The following is a 26358-nucleotide window of genomic DNA, read 5'->3' as shown; positions in this document are numbered from 1 at the left end:
GACCTAGGAGTACGGCGCTGTTTTCTCTAGTGATTTATCCAGCTTGCCTGTCTGCCAACTCTTTGGGGGAAATACCAGAATCAGAAGTTAATGTCCTGAGTAGTAGCTACCATGAGAACATTACTCATTAACCGAAAAACCTGAAAATAATCAGAAAGATCTGGCTGCAGCAGTGATGCCAGAGAAATATGGAGCCGGCTGTCCCATTCCTGTGGAGGTCACAGGCCAGGCCATCCGTGACACCATGGGAAAATCAACCAGCGGGCCAACCAGTCTTGGGCTAATGTGATTGAAGCTCAGAAGGGTGTAGAGTTACACAGTATTCTGGGCACCACAGGATGCCCCCTGAACACTGGCCTAGGTCACATGCTCATGGCCACTGTAGGGACATGATCCCCCTTAGATCCAAGCATCTGTGGGCCACCACTGGACGAGATACCATGCAGACTCTCTCTGTCCTCCCATTCTCTCCCTTCTTCCCTCTCTTTTTTCTCTCCTCTTTCTCCTTCTCTCTGTTCTTGATCTCTCTCCCTCAATCAGCAAACGAAAATGGAGACTTCAGAGCCAGGGGCAGAGACCAATCCTGTAGTGTTCTGGGAAAGGAGAGATACAAACACTGCGGTCCCCATCAATTAAAAGCTGATGAGAGTTGGGGTGCCTGGGTGGCTCGGTGAGTTAAGCAGCCTGACTCTTGATTTGGGCTCAGGTCATGATCTCAGGGTCCTGGGGTCCAGCTCTACTCAGTGGGGAGTCTGCTTCTCCCTCTCTCTCTACCCCTCCCCTCAAGCACTCTCTCTCTCTCTCTCTCAAATAAATAAATCTTTTTTTTTTTTTTTTTTTAAGCTGCTTGGGGGCAGCACTTTCTGGCTGAGACAGGAGGCAGGCAAGGGATCCAGGTAAGTCTCACATTGACATATTTGTTTACATGACTGCTCCTCCCTAGGCCGTGGGCATCTTGAAGGCAAGACCTGTATCTTCAAGCCTTTTATAACAATACTTGCTTTTCTCTGATTATGACAAAAACCACATGCTAATCATAGGAAAAATTTGAAAATACAAAAAAAGATCTTTTTAAATGCAGCTTTTAGAATAGTATTTGGGACAAAACAGGCACTCAATAAAATTGTGTTGGAGAGAGGAAGAAAGGAAAGGAGAAGTCAAGGATATGATAACTGTGACATCAGTCTCCTCATTAAAATGCACATAATTCAGCAGTGGCCACGTGGAGGCCATGAGTCATGAGGTGCAGAGCTGTTCCATGTGCGGCTCTGGCTCAGCAACTGCCTGTCGCTCTGCCTGCCACCCCTGCTTTTGGTCTCCTGGGTTGGAGTTTTTTGGGAGGTATAAAGTGAATTCACCAGGCAGCGAGAAACTCGGATTATTTAGCCTGCGGGAGAGAAGCCTTGGGAACAGCTTAGACATTGCTATGGTGCTATAAATTACATTATAAAAAGTAATTTGTGTTTATTAGGAACAAATCAGGACACCTACATGAATCCCCAGGAGCTTGGCTTGTTGAGATTTTGGCCCATCTCCCCAACCATGGCTCCTAGACGTACGTTTTTGTCATTTGTTATTTTTCATCAGTGGGGCCATGCTCCATCCAGACAGGGTCATGAGTTGTAAGTGGTGAGGAGACCCACGTAGTGAGTCTAGCATCGAAAAAGACAATGGAAGAGCCCATGAAATGTCGAAATGCCTGGAACGCGGGGTAGGCAAGCATCGTTTCCTGCCACCTTTGTGAATATGATAAAAATATGTACATGGGACCTGGGTCAAGATGTAAAATGAACGGTTTCCTGTGGCTTGTGGTCGTAAGGTTTGAAAAACACTGTAGAATATTCCTTTCTGCTTGTCCCACTGGACAATGTAACAGAAAAATGATTATATGCTATTGCACGTTGATGGTAATGTCATTGTAATTAGTCTAATCTGCCTTCAAGTAAATGTACTGCAATTTACCTAACGCTTCCCTGCTTTAAGTCACTTTACTATTAGAAATAATATGCAAACAAGACATATTTCTGCATGGTATCGTTTTTCTTTTGAACTCAGATTCCCCAAAGTGAAGTGATTAAAGGATATGTGTGCAGCAGAGATGAACTTCCGTAGACCGCGTAACTCAGAAAGGCGGAAATTGTGAATTTTACTTTCTAGAACTGAACTAAAATAGCCCCCATGCCCTTGGTTCTCCTCCTCAGTAGACAACATAATCCCACTATTTCAGAGTAAGTTAGTCTCTCTAGTTTAAGATCCCATTCGTTCTTGGTAGCTGTTCCATCAATTAGGATTTCTGTTCCTCTTGTGGTCCCCACTGAGCCAGGGTGAAGGCCCCAGGGAGGCAGAGTTCTGGGACACAGTTATCTGCTGGCCTTGTGGACCTCCCCTGAGCTGTAACTGGTCCCACCAGCTCTCACGCATCACTCTGTTCCTGCTGCACCTACTTGCGGTGGCCTTGGGGACTTGGTCCACACCCTCTTGCCTTCTCCTAGTCCGACCGGGAAGTCTCTCCGGGTCTTCCCTCCTTATTGACACTGCTGCCTCCCATCCCAGAACTGCTCAGCTCTTTCCCTTGGACCAACCAGGGTGTGCAGGATGCTGTGAAGCTACCCATAGGTCCAAAGAGATGGACCTCTTTCAACACCTCCCCAGATATTGCCACTCCTATATTTAAGGGCTGTGTCCTAGTGATGGCCTCTCTGAGGAAACCAGGCAATGGTCTATCTTGGGCTCTGGGATCCTTCTACATTTATCTGGAGGATTTCCATTATCCCATCCTGTCCAGCCACAGGGCTGTGCAGGTTGGATCTCCCTTAAAGAAAGAAAGTTGCTATTTAGATGCAAGAATGGCTTTAGGTACTAGGCCCCAGCTCTCTGCCCCATCAGGCTCTTTCTCATACTTCTGAGGTAGGGCCTTGCCAGTAACTGAGCACACAGTGGGATACTCAGGCCTTGCTATTTCCGCCCAACATGGGACGCCTCCAAGGGGCAGTCTCTGCTCCAGAGCCCTGCTTGGGCTGACAGAGACTTTGTTAGATTTGCATTACGGAGGTGTCTTTAGTCAGTTAAGCAACTGACTCTTGATTTCTGCTCAGGTCATAATCTCAGGGTGGTGAGATCCAGCCCCGCATTGGACTCGAGCTCACTGCAGAGTCTACTTGTCCCTCTCTCTCCCTCTGCTTACTCGCTCCCACTCAGATAGATAGATAAATAAATAAATAATAAGATTTGCACTGTAGTCCGAGCCTCCCCTGCCCCATCTTCCCCCTTTTATGTTCACAGGCTGCCCCTCCCCAGGGTCTTACCCACTATCTGCTCCTAACTCCTCCCCAGAACCTTGGGTCCCAGGAGCCATCAGCACCTAAACCTAGTCCCTTCCCTCCAATTCTCCCTTTCTTACTGATGACCAGACGTAGACTTCCCTTGCATGGGAAGGGTATAAGTTCTCTGGTATAAGGTCCCTGCTTCTATCACTCTGGAGCCCTCACCATATGGAGCAGGCACTACCTGCTGCACGTGTGCAGGGGCCTTCCCTGCACCCCCGTCACCTGACCTGGAATCCTCAGCACCACTGTCTCTATTTTACAGATGCAGGAAGTTAGATACCAAGTCACTCAGGTACTATGTAGATCATTCCTGAAGAGCAAGTGCAAAATGAAGTCCGGAGGACCCACATAGCAGGAAGAGGTTATGATTTTCTTTCTTTCTTTTCTTTTCTTTTCTTTTCTTTTCTTTTCTTTTCTTTTCTTTTCTTTTCTTTTCTTTTTTTCTTTTCTTTCTTTTCTTTTCTTTTCTTTTTTTCTTTTCTTTTCTTTTCTTTTCTTTTCTTTTCTTTTCTTTTCTTTCTTTTCTTTTCTTCTTTTCTTTCTTTCTGCATTTCACCAAACCTTTAGCTGCCCCTTGGTATGTTACTTTCGTGACTCTTGTCTGATGTATTAGCAAAAAGTTAATTTCTAAAACTTGACAGGGACAGGAGAGCTCTTATTTGTGTGTTTCTCAGGACAGCTCAACATGTGCTGATTATAGGCCTAGGGAATTGCTAATCATTGTAATAACTTTGATTAAAAAAAACCGGGGAGATATGGTTTACAAATGATGCAAAGAAGGAGTTTAATCTGTGTTTGAGCTGATGAATGAATTGATATATAGGATATAGGAAATGTAATAGTAAAGGAGAAAACCCTAAAGGTGTTCATCAGTGCAGTATCCATGACCTCTACAGCTCTAAGGTGAGAGCGCCAGCGATGGACAGAGATATACTAGTATTAAGTGAAACCCAAGGAATTGGGGAAACTGGTTCTTTTGTGCAGGTGACCTATCAGTTGCAGAGAAGCTGAAGGAAAACAAAGCAGACAGTCTTGGCTGGTAAGCGTGGAGCTGGCATTCCACAAGTGGAAGCAAATCACTCTGAGTCCAGGCTCTGCAAACATCAGCTGTTTGTGGTCTAAGCAGCACTAAGCTGGTCCGGGCTCCCAGGACTGTGCTTCTCAAGATTTACTGTGCACATATCAAAGGGCATCTTGTTAAAATGCATATTCTAATTCAGTTGGCCTGGGTGGGGCCTGGGACTGGACATTTTTAACAAGCTCCTAGGTGATGCCATGGAATCTGCTGGTCCATGGGCTCCACTTTGAGTTCCAATGACTTAGGAGATGCTCAGAGAGCTCTAAGCAAATGCCAGAGGCACAGACGCTATTTAGGTAACTTATTCTCTCCCCCATTCCCAGCCCACATTTTCAGATTCCTGTGGGAGTTCAAGTGCAGCTGACAATGTGCTCTTTGGATTTTCTTATTGAGAGAAGTTATCAAGAAGTAAACAGAAGCCAATCACAGCCACTGCAGCTTTGCTTCTGTTAAGCCATCAGCTTTTCCTAACCTAAGACAAATATTTCCCAGGTGAGGGTTTGGGTGCCACTAGGGTGATTTTGGTTGATGGATAGACATGGCATAAAATGACCTTGAATCAATAAGGATATTACTCCCCTTTCAGTTCTCTTGCAATCCTCCTGATTATATCAAGAAGAAAGTCTCTGTTGGGTGCTAGTGTGTTTTTGAACACTCGCTTTTTTCCCTGTGTTGGGATGTGATGGGCTGCTAACAACAGAAAATCCAACTCAAAATGTTCTCGGTGACTGAAATAGCCTAGAGGGGGAAGAGGGAGGAGCTCTGGCTGGTGTGCTCTGCTGGCTCTGCAGCCTCTACTTGGTTGGGCTCACTCACTCTGGGGCTGGCAGCAGCCTTTCCAGGGGTGGGGGCAGCTCCAGGCCTTGCAATTTGTCCCCAGGATTGGCCCCAGTCAACATCTAAAGGAAGAGATACATTCTCTTCCAGGGGCTCCCAGAAGAGAAAATCTTTTTTCCCCCCAAACCTCCAGAAAATTTCCCCTTCCTGTTTCATCACCACAGATTGACTCAAAAGACCTTTGCCGAAGACTCCAATGGCCAAGAGTAGCCTTGAGCCTTAGCCCTGCTGGGGTGGGGGGTGGGAACTATGTGTCTTAAAACAAGACTCTTTCCATTCCCTTGTTAACAAAAAGAGAGCAGGCCTCTGGCTGGATGCCTTTGGGCAGCAACAGTGTCTCCCTTGATTTGAATAATGTGTGGGGTGTTTGTTTTTGCTTTTTTTTTTTTCCCCAGTTGCTTTCTATTGATGGCAAGGGGTACTGATTTCATAATCACAGTTGTAATAAGAATTTTGTTTTCTATTACTTATATTTCAGTTTAAGTGTAATTTAATTTAGAAAAAACTTAATTAAAAGATAGAACGTGATACATGAATGTGGCAAAAATTATGAAAGTGCTAAAATGAGTAGTTTGAGAAATACCACTCAGCTATTACTTCCTGGCCAACAGATATTTGGGCCTTCTAAATAAAGAAGGTTAAGTCTAAGAGACAACATCAGCTGCTCAGTTCCTGTGGTTATCGTCTGCTGGGTTCTCAAGCCAACTGGATGGCTTAGTCCGTTCAGGCTGTTGTAACAAAATACCACAGATTGGGTAGCATATAAGCAACAGAAATATATTTCTCACAGTTCTGGAGGCTGGAAGTCCAAGATCAGGGTACAAGCATGACCAAGTGAGGGCCCCTTCTAGTCACAGGCTACTCTCGTTGTAGCCTCACTTGGTAGAAGGGGCGAGGGAGTCCCTTATAAGGGTATTAGTCTCATTCATGAGGGCTCTGCCTTCAGGACCTAATCTCCTGAAGGCCCCAACTCCTTTATACCATCACACTGGGCATTAGGATTTCAACATATTTTAGGGGACACAACATTCAGGCCATAGCACTGAATTAGAATCACATAGGAGTTTTGAGAAAGCAGATGCCTGGGCCTCACCCTCCAAAGACGGTCTCTTGTGGGGTCTGGGAATATGTATTTTTTAAAACTTCACAGACTTTTCTAATGTATTGCCAGGGTGAGAACTACTTCTGAGAACGTTGGAGAATCCTTTTGAAACTGGAAGTTTAGGGGCAGCAAGAGTCTGGTTTGGCGCCGTTGCCAGGCTGTCTCCATTCCAGAAATGTCTTGTCTTACGTTTGTGTCCACTGTCAGTCCAGTCAAGAAGAACATAAAACTGTGCACTGTTGGCCAGAAAGCAGAAGGGGCAAGGGCTTTATTGGGGGTGAACACAACACATTGTGAAAATACTCTTTCCCAAGCAGTGTTCTCACGATAACTCTGTTAAAATAGTCACAAGCGCAAGATGTGAATGTTAGATTGCGGAGTCTCAACCGCATGCTTTGAAAAAAAAAAAAAAGTGTACATTAGGACTTGGAAACGTTCAAGAACTATTTTTAAAAATCAGTGCCCATTTTGTAATTATATTCTTGGTGATATCAACTATTAACCTAAGGGTATTCAGCTTCAAACTTCAGATATCCAACTGTTCTAGATTTTAGCTAAGTGTTTGAAGGTGAGTATAGCCACTGAGAGACCAGAATTATTACGGTTTCAACATGTATTCATTGTCAAATTCACTAGAAAGGTCATATATTTATACATGAGTGCTTTTCTGTTGCTCATGGCATTTAAAATAGTAAGGACCTCACTCTTTCCTAGTCAACAGTAAGATCGCTGTAATTTAGGAGGTTTGCTCATCTTCTACTTCCAACGTTTCCTCCCCATGAAATTTTACTTGTACCTTTGGCCTTCCTTCTGTGTCGTGACAGTTGACATTTTTAATCCAAGTACCCTGTAGCATAAATGAATGTTAACAAAGGTGCTTTGAGTTTGCATGTTACGGCTAAAGGTGAAATGCCAATGAAGGTCCACAACATGGAAGACACCCAGGCATGGGACTGAATCAAGTTTCTGTAACGCTGAAGGGTGCCTGCTTTGCTAGGGATGTTCCTGGAATGGCCCTGATGCTAGGCCAGGAATGAATGATTTGGTAAAGATGGGTCATCAGTTGGAAGAGAATGTATCACCACCATTTGTCCCACTTCCCATTCTGCTGATTTTTTTTATTCAATATTCATGTATTCAGCAAATGTTTATCAAGTACTTATATGTGCCAAGCTCTGGCACAAATATAACAAGTGCAAATACAGACTCCTCCTTGGAGGTCAAAGTCAGACCAGAGGCAAAACCTTGGTCTCCAGCTAGAGTGCTCTAAGGAGGAAGAGGCTGACATTCAGTTACAGAAGGACTAAACTTCTATTTAGACCATAACAAGCAAGTAAGCCTTAGATGGGAAAGATAAAAGTCCTCCAGGTGGGATCAGGGTAATTTTATTTTTCTTTTCTGGAGAGCTTTCATATATATAGACTGCACCTGACCCAGAGGGCAAGACTGTTTCCTTTCCTCGCCCTCCTGACCACTACCACTCTTTTCGTCATCCCCTGGCCCAATTTTTGCCTAGCCTCATGAAACCATCATCTGCACCTGACTGTTCCCTATCTGGACCCCTAGTCCAGGAAAACCACATCTCTGGTATGGTTCTTGCACTTTATGTCTTTATTACAAGCCATTAACATTGAAATTTGAGTCAACATTCCAGAATCATATGTGAATTTCACTTTTTCCACTGTGACATTCCACATTGAAAAATTTTTACCCAAATTTTTTTTCTTGATGAATTTATAAAGCGGGGGGGGGGGGTAATTCATAACCTAAATCATTTGTATTCCTTGATGCAGCCATAAATCCATATATGGTCTTGTATACAATATACACAAACACTAGGGCATTGAAACTAACAGATTATATTACTGTAATCTGGAGAGCATCAATAATATTCCTACTACACAGGCCCCAGAAGGATGGATTTATATAACATGACTTCAAGTTGTAAAGCAAGTCTCTGAGTCTGGCATCATTTGAAGTGCGATAGCACATAAACAGGATACTTAATTCCAGAGAGAACCCTTGCCTTGCCCCCTGCTAACTAGCCAAGTTGTGTTGTGTGTTTTTCATAAACTGTTACTTTTAACCCAACCTTCCTTTTAAATGACCAGTGTCCATTCAAATGCATGTCTTGCCTAGATTTTTTTTTAAATAAAATATTTGCTACCACCCCAAGATAATATCCCTTGAAATCTAGTACAGAATGTGAGTTTCTTGGGGCTGAAGAGTGAAGCCTGACACATTTTCCCATTGTTGTTGTTTTTTAAGATTTTATTTATTTGAGAGAGAGAGAAAGAGAGAGTGCACAAGATCTCGAGCAGAGGGCAGAGGCAGAGGGATAAACAGATTCCCAACCAAACAGGGAGCAGGGGAGCAGCCTTAGGCAGGGCTGGATCCCAGGACTCTGGGATCACCACCTGAGCCAAAGGCAGAAGCTTAACCCACTGAGTCACCCAGGCGCACCACACATTCTCCCTTTAATTTATCAGCACTTAATGATTTTTTTTTTTTGGTTATGCTTGTGTACAGAGGAAAGAAAGGGAGAAAATCAAGCAAAACAATTATTACCTGGGAAATTATTTCTTCTCTTCTTTTTAACTTAGCATTAGATATTGTAGTCCCAACAAAATGGATTTTTCCCCCCTTCCTACTTAAAAGCACTCTCTCCTAATTAATGTTTAAACCTTACGATGACCACAAGGGACACATTTTGTTTGCATCCATGGAAGCTGCCTTCATTTAAAGAGTTCAATGTTATAGTCCTGGAGGGCAATTAATTTATTTAGTTGCCTTTGGTCAAAATGGTTTCTGGGCACTTAGAGGAATATTGATCATTCAACCAACTAAACTATTTGCAGAAAGGCCGATGAAACCACTTCGTGCCTTTCATAAAAATCCTTTCAATTGGAGTTGATAGAGTTTTATTTACACCTGCCAATGCTGCCTTTCATGTCTGTTTTCCTTTCTCCAGAGTTCATCTTCACTACATCATATCTTTAAATAGTGTAGGTCACAGTGATTATGGTGTTACTCATGAGGAAATATGGGACTCCCGTGGCAGACAGTTTCACTTTTTTTTTTTTTGAGATAGTCATTAGAACTGTTCCCAAATATTCCTGCTCTCCTTGCTTCTGGATTCAGGGTAGGATTGTTCCTCCTTGCCCCATGGGAGGTCGGGAGTGCTCAAGAGACTTGCTCTGATGGAGAGATGTATGTGGAAGTGGCTGCGTCATTTCCAGGCAGAGGTTTAAGAGCCGGTGTGTGCTTTACCACATTGTCTTTCCCCATAGCCATGGTGACCAACCAGGACCCAGAGAGTGACTTCTTCAGTGGGTCCCAGAGAAAGAACCCTAAGGAGGTGGAACAAAACTCCTGCTGACATTTGATGGGCCTGTGGCATAATTATAAACCTTCGCTGTTTTAAGCCATCAAGACATGGGGGCTGTTTGTCATTGCAGCATAATGTGTATTTTCTCCTATTACATCTGTTTTAGTCTCAAGGAGAAATAAGTGTCAATTAAAAGGGAATTTTACTTAAGAGTCACGATGAGAGCATTACCTCTTATCTAAATGGAGTCAATTAATTAAAGTTCTGTATTTATATAACAATCAACCCAGTTCCTTCTCCCTCCCAGCAAAATTTTTATTCTTAAATAGAAGGAGAAATCATGGGGATTTGAGGGGCTGTGAACTCCCATTGTCATTTTCATCTTGAGATTTTTTTAAAAGATTTTATTTGAGAGAGGAAGAAAGCATGAGTAAGGGGTGGGGGGGTGAAGGGGCAGAGGGAGAGGGAGGAGCAGACTCCCCACTGAATAGGGAGCCTGATGAGGGGGTTCTATCCCAGGACCCCAGGATCAAGACCTGAGCTGAAGGCAGATGCTTAACTGACTGAGCTACCCAGGCGCCCATGAGATCTTTTTTTTTTTTTTTAATGTCCTTTTTATTGCTAAAGAACATGTGGCCCTGAGCAAGTCACTTCATTTTTCTAGGCTTCAACTTCCCTACTTTGGAGAAGGGAGAAATTCAAGTGCACTCACTCAAGGGTCTCATGATGTCTGCACTTGGTTCACAGAAATCAATAGGAAAATTAAGCAGAACCTAGAACTCAAGACTTTCAGTGCTGCTTCTAGTTTCTGAAAAGTGTTATTAGGGCAGTTTTGTTACAAGGCTATATTCTGAGAGAGATGCTCATATTCATGAAAGAATACTACCGTCAAAGAAAGGACTTTCAAAGAAAGGAGAGTGTCGGAAATTTTTGTTTTTGTTTTATTTAGCGAATGTCTGAAGTGAAATCTACATGTGGAACAATGCACAGGACATAAATGAGAAGCTGATGAATTTGCACAAAGTGAACACACTCTTACAACCAGCATTCAGAAAGTCTCCTTGTCACTACTCCCTGACACAGGATTACCACCATCATGACTCCACTAGTCTAACTTACAAAACCAGACATGGGTTTTGCGCCTCTTGACTTCATTGAAGGGAACCAAATGCACTTTTTGGTGCTTCCCTCCTTCATTTAACAACAGATTTGTCTGTGTTTTTCACAAAGTTGCACTTTGTTCATTCTCTACTGTGTGGCATTCCACTGTATGGATTTACGCGATCCATCCATTCCATTGTGATGGATGCTTCGGGTGCTTCCAGGTTTGAGCCATTATCAATAGTGGGCATTTTCAGGCTTGTCTTTTGGTTGATGTTATTTCCTTGTATTTTCATGTATTGGGTTCAGGAAGTAGACATCCTTAGACCTAAGCAGGAGGAGATAGCTCTGTGGTGAAAGATTGTATTTTGGAGCATCTCCCTAGGAGCAGAGAAGAGAAAGTTCTATAGTCCCAGAGAGAGAGAGAGAGAAGGAAGAGGGGACGGGAGGAGAGAGTGGATGTTTTGTGGAGCTAGAGTGTGCTGTTGAGCTCCACTACCCAGCTACCTGGACAGGAATGTCATTGTCCCTATAGTTTACTTCTTTGAACCCTCAGGCAAGGACACCCTGTAGAATTTCCTCTGAAGCACTTTCTGGAGCAGCTCTATTATGTCAAGGTAGGGAGTCAGCAAAAGTGGTAGATGGTTAGAAGGAAAATATTTTTTTCTAGATTTACTATTCAAAATTGAAGGGATCTTGAAAACACAGTATATGAAATATTAAATAAAAATTGCATTAAAATTCATAAGGGAGAGTCTGAGCAATTGCTAATTCACCAGATTCCAGGGGTTTTTTTTTTTAAGATTTTATTTATTCATGAGACAAAGGAAGAGGGAGAAACAGGCTCCCTGAAAGGAACCCAATGCGGGACTCGATCCCACATCCCAGGATCATGTCCTGAGCCGAAGGCAGACCCCCAACCGCCGAGCCACCCAGGCGTCCCCAGATTCCAGTTTTGAGAGATCTTGAAACCTGTGCTTCACCCCCCCCCCACCCTCTGCTCCAATTAGGTATGTAATCATTTTTAAAAACAGTAACTGATCCTTAGGCATGGCTTTTTCTTTTTTCTTTTCTCCATAAAACCATCAAATAAGGAGGTAATAAATAAGAGGCAGCACACCCATAAGTTTATTAGTTCAAATGTCATACTTGTTTTCATTCCTGAAATATGGGGTTTGTTTTGGCCTCTCAGAATGCAAAATCCTTCTCTCATCAAACTCGTCCCATTTCACCCTGAATTTCTAGCTCCTCTCCTTAGTCCTATTTTTCTTTATGTGTGCTCTGCATGGTGCAGAGCATGGTGCTCTACATGGTGCGTCAATCCACTAGTTATTGTTCAAAAAAAGCAGTTGCTTCATTAAATTATTGAGTTCTTTATGAACATTCTCTCTAATCCTCCCTACAGTTTTTGAGCATTATCATCCCTGTTTTGTAGATAAGAAAACTGAGGCTCAGTGAGGTTAAGACCCTGTGGCTTACAAGATGCAGGGTCAATATTTAGACATAAATCTGCTCTTGCTTTCCATCTTTCCACTTGGGGTATACCTATGGGGAGGCTTATACTCTCAACCCAAAGCTGTAGAGATTTAAAAAAGTATGCCTAGTAGTATCCTTAGAGCACTGGTTCTTCCTGGAAGGCTATTTGGCCCCTCCCCCACCACACCCCCAAGGGAAATTTGACAAAGTCTGAAGACAACCAAAAAGAGGAAGATACTACTAAAATCTAGTGGGTAGAAGCCAGAACTACTGCTAAACATCTTTGAATACACATGACAACAGCCCCACAACAAAGAATTACCTACCCCAAAATGTCGATAGTGCCAAGGTTGAAAAACCTACCTTACAGTGTTTGTACATCATCATGGTGTTTATTGAGCCTAGAAGAGCGACAAATTGCATTTGAAGAGGGCAATGAGGGATAGTTGAAAACATGTCAAGAGTTGGAAGATTCTTGTGTTTTGGTCCAGGGTCTACTGTTAACTAGCCTCATAGCTTTATGAAAGTAGACTCTCAAAACCTTAGTTACTCCATGAGTATATGAGTGATATGAGCATCTGTCTTATCTCTATATTTATTAATTTATCAAATTTCTTATTCATTACCTACTAAAAATAAGCACGGTAGGAGAGAGGCATGCCTGGGAGGGAAGCTGGGGCAGCTCTTGGAGGGTTTTATGGCCCAGGCTAAGGAATAGAAACTTTAGCCTAAGGCAAAGTGGAGAAAATGAAAGATTTTGAAAGCAGAGGGGTGACATGATCAGAGTTGAGTTCTCAAAAGATCGTTCAGGCTACAGGATAGAAAATGGGTTCTAATTACTCTAGGGACTGGGAGACCAGAAGGGAGTTTGTTACTGCTGATCCAGGATGAGGTCACTGCGGCTTCAGGGGAAGTAGAGGCAATGGGATAGACTGAAGTGTGTGCATTTAAGAGCAGATCAATTCCTACTACTGATGGGTTGACGAGATATCCCTGTTTTAGAGCTGCAGAGTTTCCAGAATGAAGTATGACTGCCACTGCTATGTTTAGAAGCTGGAAGGAGCTGCAGACACTTCACCAGATTGGATTCTGTACAGGGCCTCTGTCTTTGTCTCATCAGCATGAAGTCTTTTTGGTATCTGACTGGCAGGGCCTAAGTCCCATGTCTGCACTCAGACCACAAGGGGTGCTGGGAATGTGAGTACTTGGCTTCTCCCTTGGAAGAACACCCTGAACTTAGGAAGGATGTTTAAGAAAGATGGACTAACATGCCCTACAGTTTCAGTGGAAAGTAAATTTGTTAGCACCTATTTATTTATTTTTATGTATTTTAAAGATTTTATGTATCTATTTATTGGAGAGAAAGAGCATGAGCACAAGCATGCATGCATGCAGGAGGAGGGGAGTGGGGAGAGGCAGAGTGAGGGGGAGGAGAACAATCAAATTCCCCACTGAGCTCAGAGCCCAATGTGGGGCTTGATCCCAGGACCCTGAGATCATGACCTGAGCTGAAGGCAGACCCCTAACCTACTGAGTCACCCAAACACCCCTGTTAGCTCCTATTTAAAATGCAAACCTGATCATATCTCTCAAATTAATAATACTCTTTTTTTCTTTAAAATCCCACTTTTCAGAATCTACTCCATACAAGTAAAATTACCTATTCATAAGAGCATATATGCCTAGGGATATTCTGTAGCTCTATTCTTTGTGGCAAAAATTTGATAACAATGTGGATCTCATTTAACTGAGAGGGACTGAACTTATGCCATTAAACATGTGGTCAATAAAAAGGACTGAGTTAGAGACAAACCAGTTGGGACTAGACTCTATGAAAAGCTGAAAGGGACACACCGAGGCCCCTCAACTAGTGATCTCTTCATATTTTACACGCAGATCTTGATTTGTTCCATATCCCAGGAAATGAGAAGGGGAAGAACTGCTTTGTTCCTCCTTCTAATTCAACACCCCTATCCAGATCCAAATCCCTGCATATTTAGCTCATAACTGCTGCTTCACTCAGAAATGTGGTGGCCACTGACAACCCGCAGGGTACCAACCTTTGGTTTACCTAGCTTCCTACGGAAGACTGATTCCAGGTCTTGCACCTGCCCTGGATGACCTTTGAGCCAAACGGTCTCTGTAACTCAACCTCGTTCTGCAGCAAGCAAGAACCTCATAAAGAAACACCTAAAATAAGTCCCTGGGTCTCAGTGGAAGCTCTTCTGCCTACAAATCCCTGACTCCACGGATAACAGCTTGGTTGTAATAGCTTAGTGGTCTGTCCCAGTCTTCTTGGGCTGCTGTTACCAAGTGCCCAAGATTGGTTTAAACAACAGAAATTCATCTTCTCGTGGTTCTGGTAGCTGGGAAGTTCAAAACCAAGGTGCCAGCAGATTCAGTTCCTGGTGATGGCACCCTTCCTGGCTTGCAGATGGCTGCCAGCCACTGTATCCCCACATGGTAAGGAGAGAAAGCTCTAGTGGCTTAGCCTCTTTTTATATGGGTAGTAATTCCATCGTGGGGCTCCACCCACGTGACCTCCTCCAATCTAATTAATTACTTCCCCAAAGTCCTACCTCCAAACCCTGGCATTAGGACTCCAGCATATGGGAACACAAACATTTACTCCACAGCATGGCTCCTGAGGCATTGCAGTGTGGTTATCAAGAACACGGGCTCAGGGGTCAGACCACCAGTCCGAATCCTGGTCCTGCCACCTGCTAGTCATGTGACCTTGGGCAAGTTACCTAGCCTTTCTGTGTCCCAGTGTCCTCATCTCTAAAATGGGTGAGGAACAGTGTCTATCTCATAAGGTTGTTGTGAGGATAAATTACTTAACACATGGAATATGTCTATAGAGCAGTACCTTGGACACACAAAGAGTTCAACAAATGTGATTATCATCATTCTCTTCTGGATCCAGATATGCCTTAATTTAGTCTCTTCCCCAAATATTCAATGGGGTCAAATTACCCCAGCAGTTTTCTTTCTATCCCAGCCTTTGGTTGAACTTCCCAGTTTGAAAACAAAACAAAGCTGTATCTATTACACAAATAATATTATAGTAATGGGGATTCTCAAAGGACGGAACTGAAATTCCTGGGGGTGGGAGAAAGGAGGAGGAATTTCCGAAGCTCTCTACAGTTATCCTAGTTTGGGGATGGTCTGGAGGGTGTTCTAGCCCAGTGCTGTTCTGTACTTGCGATGTTGCTATTTTCTATTTTCAAAAGCTCTATTTAACCGTTGTAATTTGTGCTTTCTTCAAAGCTAAGTATAGAGCAAAACATAATAATGCAAACTGGCTCCTACTGAGCTGAAATGAGTAGTGTTCCCTCACCAAATTCTCTTGTGAGCTTTAATAACTTCTTTAATTTCTCTGTTATTTTCCAATCTTGTATACCTTTCCCAGAAGCACTCATTTTGGCTTTCTTGAACTGGCTTTCCTCTGCTGGGAAAATGACCAAATTATTCTGCTCCTGTCCTCCTGCCACACCTCTATTTTTTGGTTTTCGCCTCCTATTCTGGGTTTATAACCAATTTCGCAGTTGTTGGTCATGGTGAGAGGCTATAATTGAGTCAGTACTGGAAGACAGAATGATTTGTCAGAACATTTTTATTAGAAGGAAACCATTTCCAGGGCATGGGGAGAGAGAATGAGCAGGACTGTACATACACATTGTACTTGCTTAGGAACTAATAGTATGGATTCCAAAGTAGAGTTAAGTTGGATCATTTTCTTTGACTCCGTGACACACCATTTCTTTTTCTTTTTTTAATATTTTATTTATTTATTTATTTGAGAGCGACCATAGAAGGAGAGGGAGAAGCAGACTTCCTGTTGAGCAGGAAGCCTGATGTGGAACTTGATCCCAGGACCCTGAGATCATGACCTGAGCCAAAGGCAGACACTTAACTGACTGAGCCACCCAGGCACCCCTCCTTTATTTTAAGTTCAAGATTAATCCCTAACAGAAGGCAGAAAAGTTCCCTATCTAGATTGAGGCACAAACACAGTGTTTAGACTATAAGCTCTCAGAAAGAGCAACATATTAATGCACGGGAATTCAAAAAACACAAATTAAAACTGGCACACAGAAAAAAAGATTCATGCTTGAAAAAGACGGTAGGTTGCTCGGTGGTTACCATATGGCTGCTTTTATAGATGATGTGTAGTCACGTTTATTTCTATACTTGGATATTTCTACCAAAAGGAGAATGTCTGGACATTTCAGAGTACCAATATAAGAAGGGTGAGTAGCTGGAGCTGAGGTTTTGGATGAAAGATACAGGAAAGACCTGCTTCCTTGCTGGGATGTGAGGGGCTCTGAGGTACTTTCTAGGAAAATCCGTGATGCTCCTCTACCCACATTCTTTCCAGACTCAATTGCCTACAGTTCCTTGAGCACTCTTTATGCTTCAGCATCGCCATGCCTTTCTTTTCTCTGCCTAAAGCATCTCTCCCTACAGGGACACTCACTGCCCCCACCCAGACCCTATTCAAAAGATGCCAAGTCTTCTCTCAGCTAGAATTAATCCCCTCCTCCTCTGCATTCCCACAACACCCTATGCCTCTGTTACTTATCACTTTAGTGCTCATGCTTCTTCTAAAATCAGACCCTGAGTGACAGATTTGGATGTAAGAATTTATTGGGAAAGAGATCCCAGGAAGTCCTGTGAGTGAGTAGGAAGTAAGACCAAGAAAGGAGAAAAGCCAATAAGGGTGTTTTAATGAACAGGTTACGACTGTGAGCAACTGGGGCTCAATCCCATTAGAGATCTGAGGGTCTAGGGGGCACATGCTCAGAAGTATACTACTGAAGGGCAAAGGACCGCCACCCTCATTGGTTGTGAGTTGTTCTGGGGATAATTCTCTGACACTTCTATCCTGCCTCCAAGATGCTGAGCTGCTCCAAGGCCAAGGAACACCTTTAGGTGAAGAGATGTGGGAAGCCATCAGCCTCTAGAGGAACTATCAGAGTAGATGGAGAGTCAGGTTGCAGGGATATGGGCTTCCTAAGAACAGCACACTACAAGGATTGCCAGTAGTGTAAGCTTTTTGAAGGCAGGAAATGAATTTTACTCATCTTGGTATACCCCAAATAATCAGCATGCAGCTTTTGTGCCTAATAAGTGCTTAATCATTGTTAAACAAAGTTGATTAACATTTATTATATTTGATGAACCAATGATACATTCAACAAATACATATTGAAATACCGACTATGTGCTGCAGAAGAATCAAATAAGCCTTATTGATGCGCGTAGGGAGCTGACGGTCTCAAAGAAAAGACAGGCAATAAACAAATAATCACAATGTGGAAGATAAGTATATAGACCAACATCACCAATGTACTCATCACCCATTGGTACAGAACCTATCACCTGATTCTCAGCAGGTTGGATATTTATCTTCTAAGATGGGGGAATTTATTTCTCCTACAGAGGGTAGGGACAGAGAATTACTGATGAAAATTTTTTGGTGTGATTTCATATTCCGGATTGATGGACCTGGATTTGAAATAGACATGAAAGGAAATGATATGGAAATGTAGCAATACAACTTGCTGATTCTTTTCCTTTTTTTTTTTTACTGGAAAAATGAGCTGTTAAATTGGCTAAGTAGAGTCTTGATTTCAGAAACCAGAGGAAAATGTGTATTTTCCTGTCTTGCTTGATAAATAATTATTCAGGGAATGCTAAAAACAAGCTCAGAAAAGAAAAAAAGTGTTCCCCCTAAGTGCCTTTGTCTGTACTGATTTCAATTTGAGATGAAGAGGCTGAGCAACGTAACCAACACAACTTTTGACCATAGTACTTTGATTTTCTAGGACTTGAGAAAATCATGCCTTGAGGAGTTCCCATTTCTGAGCCAGCATGCAAGGAGCTGAAAACATAGGTCACAGAAAAACCTGCATGTGGATGTTCAGAGGGGCTTTATTCCTAATTGCCAAAACTTAGAAGCAACCAAAATGCCCTTTGGTAGGTGAATGGATGAGTAAGCTGTGGTACATCCAGGCGATGGGATAGTATCCTATAAAATGAAATGAACTATCAATCAAGCCATGAAACAACACAGAGGAATCTTAAATGCACATTACTAAGTGAAAGAAGCTGATCTGAAAAGGCTCCATGCTATAGGATTCCAACCATATGACATTCTGGGAAAGACAAAACGGTGGAGGTGGTGAAAAACTAATAGTTACCAGCGGTGGTGGGGGAGGGAGGGATGAAGAGGTGGAGCACAGAGTATTTTTAGGGCAGTAAAACTACTCCATATGATACAATGGTAGAAATGGGAATATGTCATTATATATTCATCAAAACCCATTGAATGTACAGCACCAAGAGTGAACCCTAATGGAAACTGTGGATTTTGGGTGATAATGATGTGTCGGTGTAGGTTCACTGCTTGTAACAAATGTAGCACTGTGGTGTGGGATGTTGATGGTGGGGGAGGTTGTGCATGTGTGGGGACAGGGAGTGTATGGGAACTCTCTGTACCTTCTGCTTGATTTTGCTGTGCACCTAAAACTGCACTAAAAAAGTAAAGTTTATCGATTAAAAAAACGATTGAATTGTTAGAAACACAAACCAATATTTCCCAAGTGAAAAATAATTCTTTTTTTCTGAATCATGGTACGATTAATTAACTTTCGGGTGATATAATTTGACATGAGGATTCATGGTGCCTTTTTACATTTATATTTAGACTAAATATAATTCAATAAAGTACTTATTATGGATTCTACTGCCACTCACTTTGACAAGTACTATTGAGAAATATTAATCTTAAAATACATAGTTCAGAGATGCTAGATCATCTTTATTCATGAAATTATGTTCCCAGAAACAGTCTAGATTTCATTTACACAATTTGTGCTTCCCTGCATTTCATCCCTGCATTTGTATTCCCAGCCTCCCTTCCAAAGTACACTAAGGGCTCCATATAAGGGTGCATGATTTGCAATATACAGAGAAAGAACAGTCCTAAATTGCTTCGGATTTTAGACTCAGAGCATATATTGATGGGTAATTGTTAAACTATTTATTATTCTTCTAACTACAGATAATAACTGTTTTACTAGTCTTCTCTGTCAACAAAAGAAATTTTATCCATAGGGAGATTAGGCAACTGAATGATCCTCTTGTGCTGGTCTCTGTAAGAATATGAGAATGTAGCAAATTTGGGGGCCAGCTTTCACCTAATTTCTTCAATTCAGAGAACATTTCATTGATACCGATGCCTTCTCCTGCAACTTACCCTGAATAACATGCACTTTTCTTTTTTTTTAAGTTGAGTCACCAAGACTTTGGTTTTGGTTTGTTTATCTTTTTTTCTCCTTATGTTGTCTTTAATGAGCATGCATTATGAATATAATATCTTTTTAAAGAGGCAAGATGTTTGTTTGTTTGGTTGGTTGGTTGTTTAAAATACTTCTGTGTAAGAGATTTCACTAAGGAATTCTTAACCACTTTGGTCTTTGATTACCTCTGGTTGTCTGAGGAAGCCAGGGGACACCTTCCAGAAGTAAATCTGCTCTAGAAGAAATGCTTGCTGATTTGAATAAGCCTAGAGTCACACCCTGATCTGAGTTAGGACAATGAATATATGAATGAATACACAAACGGGCAAAGAAAAGGAAACTGATAAGGGATTTTCAGGAAGCTCATGAAAAGTTTTTTTTTTTCCTAAGATTTTATTTATTCATGAGAGCCACAGAGAGAGAGAGGCAGACACATAGGCAGAGAGAGAAGCAGGCTCCCTGCAAGGAGCCCAATGCAGAACCTGATCCCTGATGCTGGGATCACGCCCTGAGCCAAAGGCAGGTGCTCAACCGTTGAGCCACCCAGGTGGCCCTCATGAAAAGTTGCAGATGGAATACCTGCTGCTCTGTTACAAATGCCCCTTTTAGGTGGCCAAACCCACCCTTTTTTATTACATGAGCATTCCAATCAGGCCATTTAAAATATTAAACATCCCCACTTTCCATAAGGCAGCTTTAATTTGCAGACATTCACAGAAGAGAGGTTAGACCTTGATAGATGGCATTGCTCCAAGTGTGTCCCTTCCTCCTGGGGGCTGTGCAGGACTCTAGGACTTATCCAAGGCCCTGCCGGTGGATTATGGCTCAAGTATATCAGAATGACCTGGCCCTAGCATTTGGCAAAGCCCCAGGGCATCTAGGGGCAAGACAGGAATTCACAATGAGGAAGTTACTTGTGGCCTTTGTTGAAGATCTTTTCAATTAAAGCTTTAACATTTTTTACAAGCAACCCCCAGGGATTCCGTCTGTCATTCTCAATACCAGTTTTGATGGACGGCAGGCTAGCACAGCCTCGGACTCCCCCAGCTCACTGCAAACATCAAAACTCAGGTACTCATCCTTCTCCAGAGACCTCCCTGTGCTGCTGACAGGAACATAGATCAAGAAACCTTAAGAAATGTTGATTTCGCTTAAATAAATGTGTAAGTGTTGTTTTCAGCAGAAATGATTCTTGTTCCTTGCTTTGCATTTCAGTCATTAAAGATGAAGACAGCATACAATCAACAAAACTACAAGGCAACCTACAGACTGGAAGAATTTATTTGTAAATGACAGATCTGATAAATGATTAATATCTAAAATACATAAAGAACTTATACAAATCAACACCCAAAAAAAGCAAATACTCCAACTAAAAAATAGGAATAAGACATGAACAGACGTTTTTCCAAAGGAGACAGACACGTGCCAATGGACACCAGAAAAGATGCTTAACATCATTCATCATCAGGGAAATACAAAAAAAAAACTACAGTGAGATATCACCTCACACCTGTGAGAATGGCTAAAATCAGCAACACAAGACACAACAGGTGTGGCAAGGATGTGGAGAAAGGGGAACCCTCTTGCACTATTGGTGGGAATGCGAACTTGTCCAGCCACCCTGGAAAACGGTATGGAGGTTCCTCAAGAAGTTAAAGATAGAGCTACCCTATGATCCAACAATCGTGGTACGGGGTATTTACCCAAAGGATACAAAAACACTAAGTCAAAGGGATACATGCACCCCAATGTTTATAGCAGCATTATTTACAATAGCCCAGATATGGCAGCAGCCCAAGTGTCCACCGATTGATGAGTGAATAAGGAAGACATGACATATGTATGCAATGGAATATTATTACTCAGCCATAAAAAAGAATGAAATCTTGCCATCTGCAACAACACGGTTGGACCTAGAGAGTATAATGCTAAGTGAAATAAATCAGTCAGAGAAAGACAAATACCATATGATGTCACTCATATGCGAAATTTAAGAAATAAGACAAATGAGCAAAGAGAAAAACAGAGAGAGGACAAACCAAGAAATAGACTCCTAACTATAGAGAACAAATCACTAGAGAGGGGAGTGGGTGGAGGGATGAGTGAAATAGCTGATGGGCATCAAGGAGTGCACTTCTGATGAGCCCTGGGTGATGGAATTAGAATAAAAACTAATTAAAAGAAAAGAGTGAATTCAGGATGAGAATTTAAAAAAAGATGAAGAGAACAACATCCTTTGGTTTCTTCATAGACTGGGTGGCAACTTGATACCAGGGACAGAATAGTCCTGATTCAAATCCCATCTGATTCAAATCCCATCCCACCCCAAACTCATTGCCCTAGAGTATGAGTATGAGTATGAATATGAGTATGAGTATGAGTATGAGTATAACTCTAGGCAAATCATTTAACTCCTCCAAGTCCTGTTACCTTCAAATCTGCAACAGGGGTCATAATACCCAGTTTTCATTTAATTTAAGGGATGAGCCTCTTTAGTACCTAATGTGTAGTTTCTATTATTCATGGGTCTAACTCCAAGGGGCCATATGTATGAATGATGTGCGCATGGGGCATGTATGTAAATATCTATCCACCTACACAAACCATCTACACATATATGAGCCAACATTTAAGAATTGAAAAATTGCATACAAAAAACCTCAGATTTCCTGTTTCTTTTGAAAGTAAAATCAGAAGATCTGGAAACATTGGACTGAGTCTAAGCAGCAGCTGCCCCTTGACTCAGGGCAAGTGCACATCGTCCCACCTTTCCCGGACCACTTCGTTATTCTGTGATCAGCCTGGCCCGTTTGATCATCTGACTGTGCCACTTTCTATCCGTACCCCATCCCACTCCACCTCCTACCGCAGGGCTCCTGGCAGGGACTCTTCAGAAAGGTAAATGCACACTCCAGTTTATTTTCAATAGACTGGGGTGGGTAGGTAGGTGGTCACTTTCCACAAGAGGCCTCCCTTATCTCGTAACTCATTGAGTAAACTTGAAAGAGAGGGATTGAGAGGAGATGAATTAAAATTTGTAAATTAAAAATTGTTTTTGGCCTATCCCTGCTCAAGAAGACCCCCTACTCTTCTCCATAATTGCCTGGCTAAGCAAATGATGTTGCTGAAGATAGAGATGAAGCAGTGGGTCCCAGGGCATATTTCAGCTATGACAGTGTTTCTCCACCAGGGCAACTCCGTACACAGGAAGTGTGTTGAAAACTTGTGAGATTTCTTTTTTTTCCGGTTGTCATAATGACTAGAGGGCAACATCTCATGTAGTGGGTAGGGCCAGGATGGTGAATTCCCTGCAAAATACAAGAAAATCCCCTATAATAAAGGATCTGCTTTATCCCTCACAATTTTGAATGCCCTGCCAGATATTCATATAGGTGAAAAACATATTTATAATAATCTGAACCCAGAACCTAACTCCATTATACATACAAATACTATCAAGCAGTTTCAATAAGCACTGGATTTTCTAGGAATTCAGGTACTGTGTAAATTGAGGGAAGAGTATATACCTTCTCTGTTCAGAAATGTCCCATTTCAGAAACTACCTGAAGGCATCGCTGTTTGATGAACTCGGGGTAAAAAATTGACTGAGTTATTCTACCTAGGGAGATGCCTCATTCAGGGCATTTTTACCTAAGTGGCAAATGTTTGTTTAATTCATTAAGGATGTGTAGGGAAAAATTTGCACTTCATTGGAAAACTGTGCACTGTCTATAGCACACCCTTCTGGGTTATTTGATTCTGATTTCATGGAAGCTCTTCTACAACTCATGTAAAGGGTAGATAACTGATAACAATGAAAAATAATTTTTGTCTATAAACATGCAAATTCTGTCCTATTAAAGGTACAATTGGCCTTTCTTCCACTATTGAAGAAGCTAGTTTTGCCTCCATGTATACATTCATTTCAATATTTCTGATTTATAAATGTGTTCTATTCATTCTTTGGTTTCTCTCTTGAACAGGTTTTAATATCTGCCTGGTTCCTCATTATGAGTTAATTAAAATATATGCATATGCTCATTTTTCTCTCTGGATGAGAATCAAGCTTTTACTTGTTTGTTTTTTAAAATTGTCTTTTAGCAGTAATCTTGTCTGGGTATCTGCAAATTGAGATACATATCTTTTGGGAAATTACTTTCCTTTTAGTTCCTTTTATAACAGGATGTTATATTTATTTTTTTAATGTGTCATACATAAATTTCAATTCAGGAGAGTAGAAAGGGTGTTCATAAATTTGTTATAGGGGTGTCTCACGGGCTCAGTCAGTAGAGTGCAACTCTTGATCTCGAGGTTGTGAGTTTGAGCCCCACGTAGGGTATAGAGATTACTTAAAAATAAAATTTTTAAAAAAGATTGGTATGGAAGTTCCTGGGTGGCTCAGTCAGTTAAGTGTCTGCCTTCAGCTCAGGGCACTATCCCAGGGTCCTGGGATGGAGCCCACATCAGCCTCCCTGCTCAGCAGGAAGTCTGCTTCCTTTTCTCCCCCTGTCCATCCCCCTCCCCCATCCGTGCTCTCTCTTTCTCAGGTAAATAAATAAAATATTTTTTAAAAATTTGTTATAAAAGAGAACACAGGACCTGAAAATGTTGGAATTAAGTTTCCATTGGAAATTCTCTGAACAGGCCCACATATAATTGATCAACTGGGTGATTATTTTTCCCAGTCAGACACAAAGTTCTAGAGTTCCAACCTATTTGCAGCAATCACTAAGCTTTGAATTATTTTGGGAACCACTCTCCTTCCCCTCAACTCAAACTTGGTTTAGACTTAGATACTACTGTTACAAAGTAGCCATTTATGTGTGCCACTGATGCAAATTCCTTTTTTCACTATCTTCCCCAGATCATCAAATCCAAGAGTATTCCAGACAAACTGTATTGTCTGGCCATCGTAGGTAATGTCACTAAATGGAGTCATGTTTTCTTATCTTCTCCTTCCTTCATCTATATTTTTTCATCCCAAGATGAGAACAGCCCAGAGAGCACTTGCTCTCCAGGTCACCCCCAGGGAATCCTGATCCTGATTTGTCGCCCTGCAATGAGTTTTAGGCCCAACCATTGTAACACAATCATCTGATGACACATTTTAGGTTAGGATTTGAGGCTGAAATTTCTTTAAAATCAGGAAGAAATAGTGAATTGGCTGACCAATCTCGATGCCATAAATTTCCCCCCTGGGTTGCTGGTTGGGAATGTGTGCAGCTGACAATGATAAATGAAAGAGAAAAAAAGATCCTCTCCTAGTTGTTTACTACTAAAATATCCTTATTTTAAATATTGCTTTTCTTTGTATTAAATAAACACATTTATCCCCCCCAAAAAATACAGAAGAGCTTGGCAAACAAAAATAAACTTTAGAAAATTTATGAGCCTGGCTTATATATCGCTTTATTTAGAGGATAATTCTCACATATTTTTTTTTCTTCCACCTACCAAAAGGAACATGCATAATAAATGAACTAAGCTTGGCAGGAAATCCATCAATAAGGTTAATTTAAAATGTAGGCAGAATAGCAAATCTCCATATGGATATCAAGGGCCTTGTTCTTGTTTCAAAACCAGTTGACTTCCAGACATCTGAATATGCCTCTCTGAAGAACCAGACAGAAGGAAATCCCAGCAACTTAAACATCCTCCTCCCCATCCTGATGATATATCTTCAGGGAATTCATTTTTAGGATCACTTACAACACAGGAGCAGAGCTGAGGCTAGATATGGGGCTGTGCTGGGGAGCAGGTGCTCAAGACTCTGGTGCCACCACAAGCTCTATGACGTATGGTGAGATACAGAACCTCCCCAGGCCTCAGTCTCCTCATCTGTAAAATAATGACAGCATGCAAAGCTGTAGGACATTGCAGATCAATGTATGACGGCTGAGGTGACTGTATCTGATAATCCATTAAGAAGCCCTGCACTGTGCCTGGCAATATAATAATTATGAAATATTTAAGACTTGGGTTTTTTAATACCAGAAATTGGTGAGGGGGAGTGTGGGCGGATAAATGGGAGAGTGTCATTTTAAAGGTTAATGATTTTAGGGGCACCTGGGTGGCTCAGTTGGTTAAGTGCCTGACTCTTGATTTTGGCTCCAGGTCATAACCTCAGGGTGGTGAGATCGAGCCTCACCTGTGGAACCTGCTTAAGATTCTATCCCTCTCCCTCCAGCCCTAACACGCCCTCTCTCCTTTCTCTAAAAAGAAATAAATAAATAAAATAAAGATTAATTATTTTATTTTATTTTTTTTTAATTTTTTTTTAATTAATTTATTTATTTATGATAGTCACAGAGGGAGAGAGAGAGGCAGAGACACAGGCAGAGGGAGAAGCGGGCTCCATGCACTGGGAGCCCGATGTGGGATTCGATCCCGGGTCTCCAGGATCGCGCCCTGGGCCAAAGGCAGGCGCCAAACCGCTGCGCCACCCAGGGATCCCAGATTAATTATTTTAAAAGAGCAGCTTCTCCAAAGAGGAAAAAAGGAGCTAAAATAAGACCTCAAAATATGGCAGAAACTTTTGTCTTTCAGCATAAATGAATTTGGTTCTTCACAGAGCTTTTTTATTCTCTTGGCCTAAGTCCTCTACCAAAGACTGTACTGGGGAGAACTCTGAACCATAGCGAGGAAAAGATACATTTCTTTTTTATTCCATGGGGATTACTTAAAAATAGAACTACTGTATGATCTAGCAATCCTACTTCTGCGTATATATCCAAAAGAATTGAAACTAGAGTCTCAAAGAGATATTTGCACACCGGTGTTCATGGCAGTATATTTACAGT

At 41.9% G+C, this 26358-nt stretch overlaps 1 long non-coding RNA gene across 1 annotated transcript; it reads left to right on the top strand.

Moving 5' to 3' along the window:
- The first annotated feature begins 376 nt into the window (after positions 1-376).
- On the top strand, positions 377-21107 carry LOC121479095. Its single transcript, XR_005984647.1, has 3 exons — positions 377-670; positions 844-896; positions 20771-21107. It is a non-coding gene; the product is annotated as an uncharacterized LOC121479095 (long non-coding RNA).
- The last annotated feature ends 5251 nt before the right edge of the window (positions 21108-26358 follow it).

The sequence above is a fragment of the Vulpes lagopus genome, chromosome 19 (genome assembly GCF_018345385.1).
Source record: "Vulpes lagopus strain Blue_001 chromosome 19, ASM1834538v1, whole genome shotgun sequence".
Taxonomy (NCBI): domain Eukaryota; kingdom Metazoa; phylum Chordata; class Mammalia; order Carnivora; family Canidae; genus Vulpes; species Vulpes lagopus.
This window is presented reverse-complemented; position numbering and strand designations above follow the sequence as displayed.